Below are 14,155 nucleotides of genomic sequence, written 5' to 3'. Positions count from 1 at the left end.
TTTAATGAGACATCTGAACCTCCTTGAAAAAGAGCAGCAAAATAAACCCCAATCTAGTAGATGGAAAGAAATAATTAAAATTAAATCACAATTAAACGAATTAGAATCCAAAAAAATAGAAAGAATCAACAAAACAGAGTTGGTTCTTCAAAAAAATTAACAAAATTGACAAACCGTTAGCAAATCTTATCAGAAAAAGAAGAGAACACACCCAAATAAATAAACTCAGAGATGAGAATGGAAACATCACAACAGAAACAACCAAGATTCAGAACATTATAAGGGAATACTTCTCAAAACTTTATGCTAATAAGTTTGAGAACTTGGCAGAAATGAACCTTTTCCTAGCAACTATCGACATGCCGAAACTAAGATGAATTAAACCATCTTAACAGGCCCATATCAAGCATTGAAATAGAAAATGCAATAAGAGACCTCCAGTCTAAGAAAAGCCCAGGACCAGATGAATTTACAGCGGAATTCTAGAACGCCTTCAAAGCAGAGCTTATACCAATACTCCTCCAACTCTTCAATGAAATTGAAAGAGAAAGTTTACTACCGAACTCATTCTATGAAGCCATCATAACCCTCATCCCAAAACCAGGCAGGGACTCATCAAAGAAAGAGAACTATAGACCCATTTCTTTCATGAACACTGATGTAAAACATCTCAACAAAATTTTGGCCAATCGACTTCAACAATTCATCCAAAAAATCATACAACATGATCAAACAGGATTCATCCCAGGGATGCAAAGCTGGTTCAATATACACAAATATACATTCATCACATCAACAAGAGCAAGGATAAGAACCACATAGTTATCTCAATAGATGCAGAAAAAGCATTTGACAAGATCCAATACCCCTTTATGATGAAGGTTCTGGAAAAATTAGGAATCCATGGAACATTCCTCAATACAATAAAGGCTGTATATGACAAATCTACAGCCAGCATTATACTTAATGGTGAAACACTAAAGCCATTTCCTCTTAACTCAGGCATGAGACAAAGATGTCCACTCTCTCTACTTCTCTTTAGTATTAGAATGCCTCGCTACAGCAATAACACAAGATGCAAACATAAAAAGGATCCAAATATTGAAAGATGAGGTAAAACTCTCCCTCTTTGCAGATGACATGAATTGTATTTAAAGAATCCTGCGGACTCCATGCCCAAATTACTCAAAAGTTTGGCAAAGTAGCAGGGTATAAAATTAACCTTCAAAAATCAATGGCTTTTCTGTATGCCAACAATGAGAAAAATGTGGCTTAAATTGGAAAAGAACTCCATTTGTAATAGTCCCACAAAATACAAAATACCTAGGAATTGAATTAACCAAAGAAGTGAAGGAACTCTATGATGAAAACTTTAAAAACATGAAAAAGGAAATCAAAACAGAACTTACAAAGTAGAAAACCTCCCATGCTCCTGGATTGGAAGGATAAACATCATGAAAATGGCAATACTTCTCAAGGCTATCTACAAATTCAATGCAATACCTATCAATATTCCAAACTCATTTTTCAAGGAAATAAAAGAGGCAATACAAAAATTTATATGAAACAATGAAAGACCCGCATAGCAAAAACGATCCTTAACAGAAACAACAGTGCTGGAGGAATATCAATACCAAATTTCAAACTCTACTATAAAGCCATAGTAATCAAAACTGCTTGGTACTGGCACAAGAACAGACCTCAGAACCAATGGAATAGAATTGAAAACCCAGAAATGAGCCTACAGACTTATAACCATCTAATCTTCCATAAGGGAGCTAAAAAAAAATAGAATGGAAGAAAGACAGCCTCTTCAGTAAGTGGTGTTGGCAAAATTGGTTAACTACTTGTAGAAAACTAAAGCTAGATCCTTATATATCATCCTGCACCAGAATCAACTCCAAATGGATTAAAGTCCTCTGAGTCAAAGCAGACACTCTGAAAACATTACAGGATGGAATAGGAGAAATGCTAGGTCTCCTTGGCACAGGCTGAAATTTTCTTAATAGAAACCCAGAAACACTAATCAAAGAAAGGTTGGACAAATGGGATTGCATGAAATTGCAGAGCTTCTGCATGGCAAAGGACATAGCCAGCATGATCAATAGAAAGCCCACAGATTGGGACAAGATCTTCACTAGCCATACAATGGACAAGGTTGTCATATCTAAAATATACCTGGAACTCAAAAATTAAATCCCCCAACAACAAATCCTCAAAGAAACAACAGCCCAATGAATAAGTGGGCTAAAGACTTAAAGAGAAACTTCTCTGAAGAGGAAAGAAGTATGGCCAATAGACACATGAAGAAATGCTCAACTTCCTTAGCCATAAAAGAAATGCAAATCAAAACATTGAGATACCACCTCACCCCAGTTAGAATGGCTATAATCAAGAACTCTAATAACAACAGATGCTGCAGGGGATGTGGACAGAAGGGAATCCTACTGCATTGTTGGTGGGAATGTAAACTTGTTCATCCACTTTGGAAAGTAGTATGGAGGTTCCTCAAAAGACTCCACATAGAACTCCCCTATGACCCAGCAATCTCACTTTTGGGCATTTACCCAAATGATCACAAAAAAGACCACACTGAAGCTACCAGCACAACTATGTTTATTGCAGCATTATTTACCATAGCTATGGAACCAACCCAGATGCCCAACCATAGATGAATGGATCAACAAAATGTGGTATGCACACACAATTGAATTCTATGACTCCATCAGAAAGAATGACATTGCCCCATTTGTTAGGAAATTGAAAGACTTGGAAAATTATATTAAATGAAGTAAACCAGGCCCAAAGAAACATAGGTCCCATGGTTTCCCTTATTTGCAATAACTAGTATATGTCTGAGTCAAGCAGAAAAGGTCAGATAAGTTGATGTTAGGCAAAATGAACCCCAAGATAAGGCTTCAAATGTTTTTTTCTTTCTTGCGATTTTTTTTTTATAAAATGATTTCTTTGTTGCTTTGTATGTCCCTCCCACACAGTATAACCCCTTTTCACTGTATTTGATGATAGTATACTTTGTGGAAGGGAAGGGAAAAAACAAATTGTTTAAATCGGGATACAGGTGGACCCATTGCAACACTGAGATATATAAGATGTTATGTAGAAAAACAAATTTTACATCTTTGTGGGGGGAGGGGCCACAGGATGGGAGCAGGTGGGGGTGGGGAGATGGGAAGATGGGAAGGGATGGGAAGGGGAAACAAAGAAGGAGGCAACAATTCTTAATAAGAAATGTACTCATTACCTTGCCCATGTAATTGTAACCCCTCTGTTCGGTATTTTCACAATTAAAAAAAAAGATCATTAAACAAAAAGTCTGTTGTGTTTTTTTTCTTTTCTGCACTTCTGAAAATAAAGATAGATGGTCTTATTGATGGACTCCTGTTTTAAAGAGTGCTCAAGAAATGGGACTTAAAAAAGGTTGAGAGTGGCTTATATAACACCTGTTCACAAGTTTGGTGATATGATATCTTCATAGTCCAGGTAATTTCAGCATTGTAGCTTTCAAGTAGATAATTACTCTTGAACTATCTTTGAAAATGGTGTAATGGGTAAATATCAAATTAAATGAAGTCATATGAACTTCATTATAAAAATTGCAGACAAAGTCTACTATCTCAATGCTAATTATGTTGGTAATTTGCAAAGGAGATATAGGCCCTTAAATTTTCAACCTCAGTAATTTTGGATGTTGGCACCAAAGTTTATATTATTAGGAAGAATCCAATTAATCAGTTTTACATGGATAATATGGACAGTTTAATAATCTATAGTAACAGATCGTTGAATAGCATATGAGATGGAAATTTTTCTACAAATGATCAAATAGGTATATACTTATTTTATGATTTTCAGGCCAAATGGTGTCTGTTGCAACTACTTAACTCTACATTTATAATGAGAAAAAAGCCATGAACCATGTGCCCATCAATGTAAGGCCAATTCTAATTAAAATTTATTCTTAGGTACAAAACTGAGTTTCACTTAATTTTTATAAGCAACAAGTCATATTTTTAAAAATTTCAACTCAATTTCATTTTAATTCTAATGAGTATACCTTGATATTTTATATGTACATTACAAGTATATTTCATTGTTATAGCACATTGTTTGCACAGGTGTATTTGAAACAAATATATCATTTAATTATAGTCCCATACCTTTCCCTTCTCTCCTCTTTTATAAACAAAGTTTAGTGGGTTTCATCATGGTGTCTTCAAACATATATATATATATATATATATATGAATCTATACATATATTTATTTATATGAATGTATAAGTGCTCATCACCTCCCAGATAATGTACCCCTTATATTCACACAAGAAATATACTTTTGATTTTTTTATTCCAAACCATTTTTAAAAAGTCATAATAACTCTTACTTCATAAACTGCATAAAGGAAGTAGCTGTGACTCTTTGGATATTTATTCTCCTAAGTGGATCAAGTAATTTGCATAGAAATGAATGACTAAGGACTATTCAAGTCTAGACCCTTTACAATGAAAGATAATCTAAAACAATTAAAATTGTATAAAATAGCTTCTATTATAAAGTTCTATAAACCAAATTATTTTTATAATGTTTGAGTTTTTGGAGTTCTAATGAAATAATTAAGGAAAACAATTTAAAGAAGCATCAGTTATGTGAATTGCAAACCAACATTTATTTTCAATCACAGTTAGGTCCAGAGGTTTCAGTCGATGATTGTTTGGCCCCATCAGTGTAGCTTGAGAAAAGTAAGACTGCAAGGCATGACATGGATGGAGGAGGAAAGATGATCAACTCATTGTAGCAGAAAGCCAAGAGGGAAATAATGAGTAACTTAAACTCACATTACAAGCAAAGCCAATGACATATTGAATCAAATCCAAATCAAAGTTTGCAAGCCTTGGAGACATTTCTAAACCAGTATATATTGAGTCTATTTATCTATCTATAGTGTGTGATATATATATATATATATATATATATATATATACATATATCAAAAAAAGTTTTTTTGAGTAAATTAAGGAAAAATCAGCATCAACTGACTTAACTAATAAAATATCTAGATGAGCTTTGTGCAGCATATTTGTAATGCCAATCAGATGGTGGCAGATAAGAGAAAGATTGTAGTTCAAAGGTAGCTTAGCAATGTTATAGGATGATCTCTATCTTAAAAACAAAATGAATGTGTTGATATATGCCTGAGATTATAATTACCCTGGATGAAGATAAAGAAAAATTGAGTAAGGTTAGCATGAGAGAAGGTTAAGACCCTATCCTAAAGACAAGAAGTAAAAGGGCTGGGGAGGTAGCATCAGTGAGATCAGGTGTCAAGAAAATTGGCTCTTATTTCAGTCTCTAAGTCCAAAACATTTAAGATTCATTAACCAAAATTTCTCTTTTGCTTCCACCAAGAAAGAGTGAACCTAAGGTATATGGTATTTTTCAATATGGTAATTTTCAATATGATTCTTTTGCTCTGTTGTATATTATGTCTGTTCATGTCTATTGTTTTTGTTTATTTAGTGATACTTGAATTTGAGGTCATAACACTGTGCTTACTCACCCACTAAGAGCCAAACCTCTACCACTTAATTTTCTGGTTGTTTTTTAAATAGCTTCTTATTTTTCACCAGGGCGAGCTGGTCTATAAACATTTCCTGCCATAATTGCTATAACAAGCATCCTGCTACAACAAGAACATAAACTCAACAGCTTTGTCTCTTGGAAATGGAAGATCTCATGAACTATTTGCCTGGGCTAGCCTTGAACCATGATCCTCCTGAAGTAGCCTGTAGAATAGCTGGGATTACACTTACCACCAATAATTTACATCTACATTAGTTTCTTTAATATAGACAAAAGATGGGAGCACTTCATGATGTCAGGTTTGTCTCTTTCTTTTCCTCACATCTTTTTCATCCTCTATGATTATATTTAACTTCAAGTCTTCCTCTCTGATTCAAATGCTTGAGAAGTTCTATTCTGATTGGCTGGAAACAATCAAGAGTTTATTATGATACATTATAAACTGCCCAGATGGGTTCTGCTATGTTCTTATTTTGCAGCTCAATAGATATTTTCACCTAGAAAATAATTTGCTTCAAAATATGTTTACATTTTATAAGACCTGTCTGGAGAGTTCTACATATGAAAGACTTCTAGATATAATATATTCTAGCTACCACTTGCATAAAAATAACTGTTAATAATATTTTTAAGCTCTAGTAGTATTCAGTGCAGGTAGAAAGGGTAATATAAAAGAATATAAGAAATGAATAGAGGAAGAAAAAAAGAATACTTTCTGTTTAGGAGGAGAGGTTAATAGGAAAGGAGAAACAATTGTCAATAAAAAAATGGAAAAAAACCATTCAAAACAACATTTGCTTCATATAGTTTTATTGAGTTGCTGTTCTCAGCATGATTTTGCCTTTTATTTGGTGTTCTAACTGTATGTGAAATGGTTAACAGAAGGGAAACAGAGCAATCTAGTTTTGGTCCATTGTAAGCAATCTAAAAATGTGTAGCAATGTAGCATAACACTGACTCAGAACTAGGGTGGCAGCCACAATCTACATGGTGTCCACTGAGCATAACGCTTCTGTTTATTCAGACAAATAACTTAGGCCTGGAAAACAGATTGTCTTTCAAATGAATTTAGCAGAATGGAAGGTAATTGACAGTCCCAGAGATGAAATCCTTGTACTTGTTCACACCATGGGCATCTCATGTGTGATATTCTGTCTATAATACTGTCTCAAGCAATGGATGCAACAGCAATCTTAGCAATTTACAGTATTTAATGAATGGAAAATATTTGTCTTTTTCTGATGGTTTATAATCCAGGGTGCTTTTAAAATTCACATGTGCTTATAGACACACACACATGCACACACATGCACATGCACACACACACAGAAGGACATAGCAACCTTACAATTGCCTTACCTACTCTGTCAAAGTAATTTATTAATGTATGTATATGTAACATGAATTAATATTAATTTTATAATGACAGTTTTTGGTAATCTGAATCATTGTTTTAAGAATATGAAAGTTTTACTTGAAATTCCTGTTTTTGATGATACTTGAAAATATTGGAATAGCTTACTAACATGTACCAATAACTACATCTAAAAACTGACCTCTGCTTGTGTCCTTAAGTGATTTCATTTCTTTCCAATGGCAAATCACATTCTCTGAGCAAGAGCATTCACTGCCTTACAAGATTTGCTGCTTACATAGATAATTTGACCTAAAAGAAATACCACACACGCATAGCATGTATTACAGTTAACAATAGAAGAGTCTCTAGTGTAAACTAAACTCAATTCTATCCAGGGCAAACATGATTGGGATTGCTTTCTTTCAACAGTAGTACTGAATAGTTGTTCAGTGAGATTCATCTTGACCTATCCAGATATGCATTCAATATACCTTGATCAGACTTACACTTTTTGTCACTCTCCATTTGTCCTCTTTCCCTCTTTCCAAACCTATCTCAATAGGAGTTCTTATTTCATTTTGACCGTAATCAACTTCATGATTGGGATCTTTTGAGAGAAGACAGCAAAAGATTAAATAAGAAGTTCCCAGCAAATGAAAATATTAGAAGAAAATAGGGCCAAACAAGTTATGGAGAAAAAAGTAAAGGAAATATTGGAAACAAAAGTCACTCAAAAATGACTGAGTAGAAAATTACTGAAAATGACTAGGCCTTGTGGATGAGCTCAAACATTTTGAGGTCAGGCAGGTTTGTAAATTGTTATGCAAAGCCTCTCTATGGAACTTTCATTCTCTCTATTTGTGTGAATTAGGATAGGTAGAAGGCAAGTTGAACAAACTGAAGTTGTTTAGACTCCAGGCAAAATTTTTTTTCCTTCTGTGTTGTAGGTCACATTTCAAGTCTTCAATCCCTTTGTTAAAATTTAGTCAGAAGACCATTGATCAACATGGAGGCCAAGGAGAGTGAAGTGAAATAGGTATTTGGGATCCATGACCCATGTTTGTAAAAGGATTGCTTGTATACATTGGCAAGGGGGGGAGGAGAGAGAGAGAGAGAGAGAGAGAGAGAGAGAGAGAGAGAGAGAGAGAGAGAGAGAGAGAGAGAGAGAGAGAGAGAGAGAGAGAGAGAGAGAGAGAGAGAGAGAGAGAGAGAGAGAGAGGAGACAAGAAAAAGAGACATAAATGACATAAATGATAAGGGATTCTGAGGTTATAACAGTTCAAATGATTATAATTGCTCTCTCCATTTTTAGAGGTCTCTTTTTACTCAATCTCTGGACTTCTTTCTTTTCTTTTTTTAAGGAAAAGCATTTATGATCTAATTATAATGTAGAGAAATTTACTAATTAAAAAGAACATTACTGAATGTTGTTTCCACACAAAAGTCAAGGTGTCAAATAGTCATTTGAGAACATTTTGTTAAAAATTGGGTTCAATTAAAATCACTTTCTAAGATGTTTGCCTTGATAATATATTCAGACTTTTCTAGTCTCCCCAATTTAGCTTGAAAATATGCCAAAGGGATATAAATTTCCCCCATAAATTTCTGTTCCCACTTGAAATACAAATTATTTCAGAGCTGCATCATGCATGATATTTTAACTCTTTCACTTCTACCTGTTAAACTACACACAGGATAGGAACTGTGTCCATGCTTTTTTGGCTTTTCTAATACTTCATATAAAGTAGATGCATAGAAATTTGTTCAACAATGGAATGACTGAGTTGGCATTTCTGGGGTTTTTGTTGATCTTAGAATTATATGACTCATCTTTCATGTTAGTGCACAGATCTCTATCAGGTGCATGTCTGCAGACATGTAAACTCTCATGTCTTCTTTTTAAGCCACACTTTTAGCTAGGGAGAGAGTTTACTTATTTAATTCATTCTGGGGGAGTGAAGAGTTCTGATAGTTACAGCTATCCTTTTGAAGAGTATTTTAATTTATTATTTTTATTTTAAATATCTTTTTGTGTGATAAAGTATTTCTTTATTACAAACTATAAAGATAATTTTCTTCTTTGTCTGTTGAACTACTTTAAGGAAACTATGCAATTTTTTTTAACTTTTGCGACTAAGGTAAACATTTTACTCTTCCCTTATCTGGAACATAGAAAGTCTAAAAAATACATCTGGGTTAAAGAGTAGTATTTATTAGGTATTTTGTTCTTAGGAAGACAGATAAAATGATCATGAATTTTTGAAAGAAGGCATTTTCTTTTACTTTAGTTTTATACAAAAGGAAGTTATAGAAGATTGCTCTTTAGGAGAACTTATCACTGAGTACCAAACGTGTCACTTTCAATGTGAATGTGTGAAGTTATATAATTAGTAGATCTCATCTCTTACCCTCAAAAAATCATATGTGGAAAGGGGAAGTAGGAGGGACACACATGCATTAACTCATTCCAAAAATATTCATGCCAGATTGCATATAATTGCCAATAGTAATGCAGAGTAGTCTAATTCTTTCTAAGGAAATTTGAGAACACAGTAGATATATGAGTTGAGATTGAAGAGTATGTAGGAATTCACAAGAATGACAAGGGAAAAAGAGGTTAATGGGAAAAGAGAAGTACATGATTTTACAAGTAATGTACCTGGTGGTCTTGGTTACATAACCACCTAAAGCTGTAGCATTGGCCAGGTCAGCAGAGCCTATCGGCATTGTGCAGAAGCAATCGGCTACCATCTGGATGAATCAAGAACAATGGTGAGAAACACAACTAGAAAAGACACGTTGTCCAGGGTTTATGTGTGGAAGAACCAAAAGAAGTAAAAAAAAAACAGCAGGGGAGGGGGCTTTCCTAATATATGAAAAAATGATATTTCTTGGGTAGAGTAAGTTCCAGCAGGAGACCTTTGAATATACTGCAACTTAGGATAGAAAGAAACTTAAGAAACAAATCTTCATGCTGGATCAGTTGCTATGATTTAGGAGTGTGGGTGGAATCAAGCTGCTGAGGAGCCACTTGCAGGCACAAAGCAGAAGGAGGACAAAAGTCTTCCAGAAGAAGATTAAATTCCCAAAGGGTGATGGTTTGGAGGAATATGGCAGCATGTACCAGGAGCTGTGAATGAGTATTCGCTCAAATCTAAAATTGGAAGTAATGGAAAGACTATGATATCAGGGAATTATCATCTACCTGTGCTTCTGTTTATCATCTACCTATCATCTACAACTATACCACTTACTATTCTATCTTTCTGCTATCTATAATATATTTCCATCTACCTAATACCTAATTATTATATATCTAACATTAACTATATCTATCTATCTATAACCTATTATTTACTATTATCTATCATCTAGTTGGCATCATCTGCATCTATATTTACATCTATCTATATATCTATCTTAATCTAGTATCAATATATCTACCAATCAATCATCTATCTTTTTTTCCTTACTCTTCTCCATGGAACTAAAGAAGTTCCCCTCCAGTTCAGTGAGGACCATACCAGCGTGTCTGGTAATTATTTTACACATGACTGCCACTCTATTTGTAGTTAAAGTTTTCCATCACAGAAAGAAATCAATCTGTTGAGGAGTTACAGCTTTCCTAGGGCTATGATGATTGGGAAGGAGATAATGGGAAAGTGCATTCCATGCTTTCTTCCTGTGGTAGAGAGAATGGTCCTGGAATAACCCTTTTGTGCTGGGGTCATCCAGGAATGAACAGATGAATGAGGGTATAAGGACTGTAGTTTGGGGAAAATGCAAAAAAATGGAGTTCTCACTTTGTGACACACATCCACAGGAAAAAAATTCTCATCTGCATGGGCTCAGCATTCTGCTTCACTGGGCTGGAGTACAAGGAGAGAAGAAAAAAAAAACACATCGGAAGATGAAGGGAAAAAAACATGTCTCATATTCTGAACACCAGGCAAGGGAATCCTGCTGAATAATTCACTGATGATAATGCAAACAGGCTCCAACTGGCAAACCATTCCCTTTCATCCTAATGATTTATCTGAAAATTAGCATCTAACTCAAATCCAAATAGCAGTATTAATTTACAGAACTCAGAATGTGAATTGGCGGAGAGCATTTAAAATGTCTAACAAGAGAATAAAACTAAAATAGGGCGATTTAAACTTTTTAAAAAATCTATAAGTATCTGCCATTTATATTCAGTTCAACGTGAAAATTAGATTACCATGATAGATAGATGTTATTATGGTATAGATGGGAGGGCTCCACTCTGTTCCCTGAGAGCCGCTAATTGTATTGTTTCTATAAAAAATGGATACGTGTTGAATAGCTCTGTGCAGAAAGAAGAAAAAATAAATAAATTTCCACGGATCCACTATAAGTTCAACCTATCGACAAAGCCAACTAAAGACATTCAGTACTTATTCAATCTCTACAAGTCCCCATTCTAAAGGTGAAATTTCAACCACTTTCCAAAAATGATGATAAATTCATGTATCTAAATGATGAAATTATTTTACCACACTTAGTTCCTCCATGGAATCTCCACCTAAGTATTTTCTGTCAAAAGTGAGTGGCCAAAGCAGACTTGAATTATGTTACCAGGAATAAAGGGAAATGAGCGAGTAATGCATGAAAGGTTTGATACTATCTCGAATAAGTTTTTATGTTCTGACGTAGGAGACTGGTGTTTCTCCAAACCATACTGATGTGTGTGTGTGTTTCTGTGTGTGTGCATGTTAGAGACAAAGAAGAAGAAAGAACAATCACACACATATGTTGCATGCATAACATACTCAAAAATAATTTCAGATTCTATGATTTGGATAATTCTCTCTTGATTTACAATAAGGATGAAAAATAAGTAAATATGTACTATAAAAGGTAATAAACATTTCTAGGATATGTGTGTATCAATCAAATAAATTCACACAACTTCAAGATTTCACTTGAGCACACTTATGAAAATTCAATAGCTTTCCTGAAACCTCCCCATCCATTGCTGCATGCAAATTTGGCACAGAAATTTTCATGCAAAGCAGGCTCCCTAGTGATATTCTTGGCATCTAAAACTTTAATACCTAGTGGATTCCAAAATGGGACAACGTGTTAAAATAAGAAAGTCTGGCAAAAATAGGTTCAAATAATTGTAACATAAATTAACACAACAGATGTGGAGCATTATATGGAAATTAAAAATTGAAGCAGCCACTTCCCTATTTCATAGAAAAAAATAAACTTATTATGTTCCACTTTTTTCCCCATCTCGTTCCCATCTCCCCCTCCCCCTCTCCCTCCTCCCCCACCCCCCCACCCCCTCCCCTGCCAAAGTTAAAGTTCGTTTTTCGACATAAGGACTTATACATCTCATTGTTGCAATGGGTCCACCTGTATCCCTATTTAAATGATTTGTTTTTTCCCTTCCCCTCCACAAATTATACCAACATCAAATACAGTGAAAGCAGGGGTTATACCATGGGGGAGAGACATACAAAGCAACCAAGAAATCATCTTATAAATATGTTAGAAACAATCGCATGAAAGAAAAAAACATTTGAATCCTTATCTTGGGGCTCATGTCACCTAATTATGTTCCTAAGTAACTAAAATCATCCTCCTTTCCTCCTTCCTTTGCAGTTTTTATCACCAACGTACACCAACTAATTCTTCCCACATTGGAAGTCTGTATAACTTGAATCGCTTATTTGACTTTACAGTAAATTTACTTTTGAAATCTTTACTGCTGCAAGCATTATCTAAATATTGTCATTTGAATAGCCTTTAATCAAGCCATTCTAGATTACTTCATTTCCTCACTACAGTTATTTAGTAACATATTTTTGGGTGTAATCTAATTCTATGTTTCTTTTCACCTCAATTATAATCTGTAAAGGGAAGTGTATTTTTGATTTTTATTTTTCGTTGTTATGGTAGAGGTGATATTCAGAGGGGTTAAGTGACATAAGTGAGGTAATGAGTAAACTTCTGTTTGAACCACGTCTACCCTTACCTTGTTGGCTCCTAGGTTTTTCCCTTCTGTCACCACCCACAAGATGCACACTTCATTTTCCACATAGTGTCTAGTATCACTCTGGTATATGTCCAATCTCTGTTCCACTTTTCTGTGTCCCACTTACCCTTCCAAAGACACACAAACCAACAAATAAGACAAAAGGAAAAGAAAACAAAGACAGCAACTACAAAATCTCTTGTTTCCTTTTCTTAGAAGTCATTCCATAAAATATTATTTTATATGAACCTGTGCACATAGTTATTGAGCTTTTACCATCCACTCCTTTGCACATTCTCTTTGGCCTCAATATGTGAATGCCTAGCAACCTGTATAATTTATCATGTCCCAGTATATGTACATACACATACATATGTACATACATATGTGTGCTTACTTGTATACTTATAGGCACATTCTAACTACCTTAAATGAGGAAAACCATGTAGCCTATATTTCTTTGGCTATGGCTTACTTTGTTTAATATATTTTTTCCATTTCTTTATGAATGGTACAATATCATTCTTTCTGATGGATTAGAATTCCACTGTGCATCTATACCACATTTTCTTGATCCATTTACCATCCACTGAGGGGCAGCTGGGTTGATTTCATATCCTGGCAATGGTAAACAATACTGAAATGAACTTAGTTGTGCTTTAGTGTCGTGTCATTTGTGCTCCATTGGATAAATGCCCAGGAATGGACTTGAGGGTTCATAGGGTGGCTTTATATTTTGTCTTTTGAGGAACCTCCTTACTGCTTTCCAGAGTGCTTGAAGAACTTTATATTCCTACCAACATGGCCAATAGACACGAAGAAATGTTCAACATTGAGATTCCACCTCACTCCAGATACAATGGCCATTATCAAGAAAATGAACAATAACGAACGCTGGGGGAGATGCAGCCAAATGGAACCTCTATTACACTGTTGGAAGAGATTATGTTTTAAATTGCCTCTTCCACAAAGAGAATACAGTTTGTACTTTATTTTATTTATTTTTTATTTTGGGTCCGGTCCTGGGGCCTGAACTCTGGGCCTGGGCACTGTCCCTCAGCACTTCAGCTCAAGGCTAGCACTCTACCACTTGAGCCACAGCGCTACTTCTGGCTTTTTTCTTTTTGCTTATGTGGTGCTGGGGAATCGAACCCAGGTCCTCATGCATGCAAGGCAAGCACTCTACCACTG

Source organism: Dipodomys merriami, unplaced genomic scaffold (genome assembly GCF_024711535.1).
Source record: "Dipodomys merriami isolate MVZ:Mamm:240054 unplaced genomic scaffold, mDipMer1.0.p SCAF_1, whole genome shotgun sequence".
Lineage (NCBI taxonomy): Eukaryota > Metazoa > Chordata > Mammalia > Rodentia > Heteromyidae > Dipodomys > Dipodomys merriami.
Note: the sequence above shows the minus strand (reverse complement) of the source record.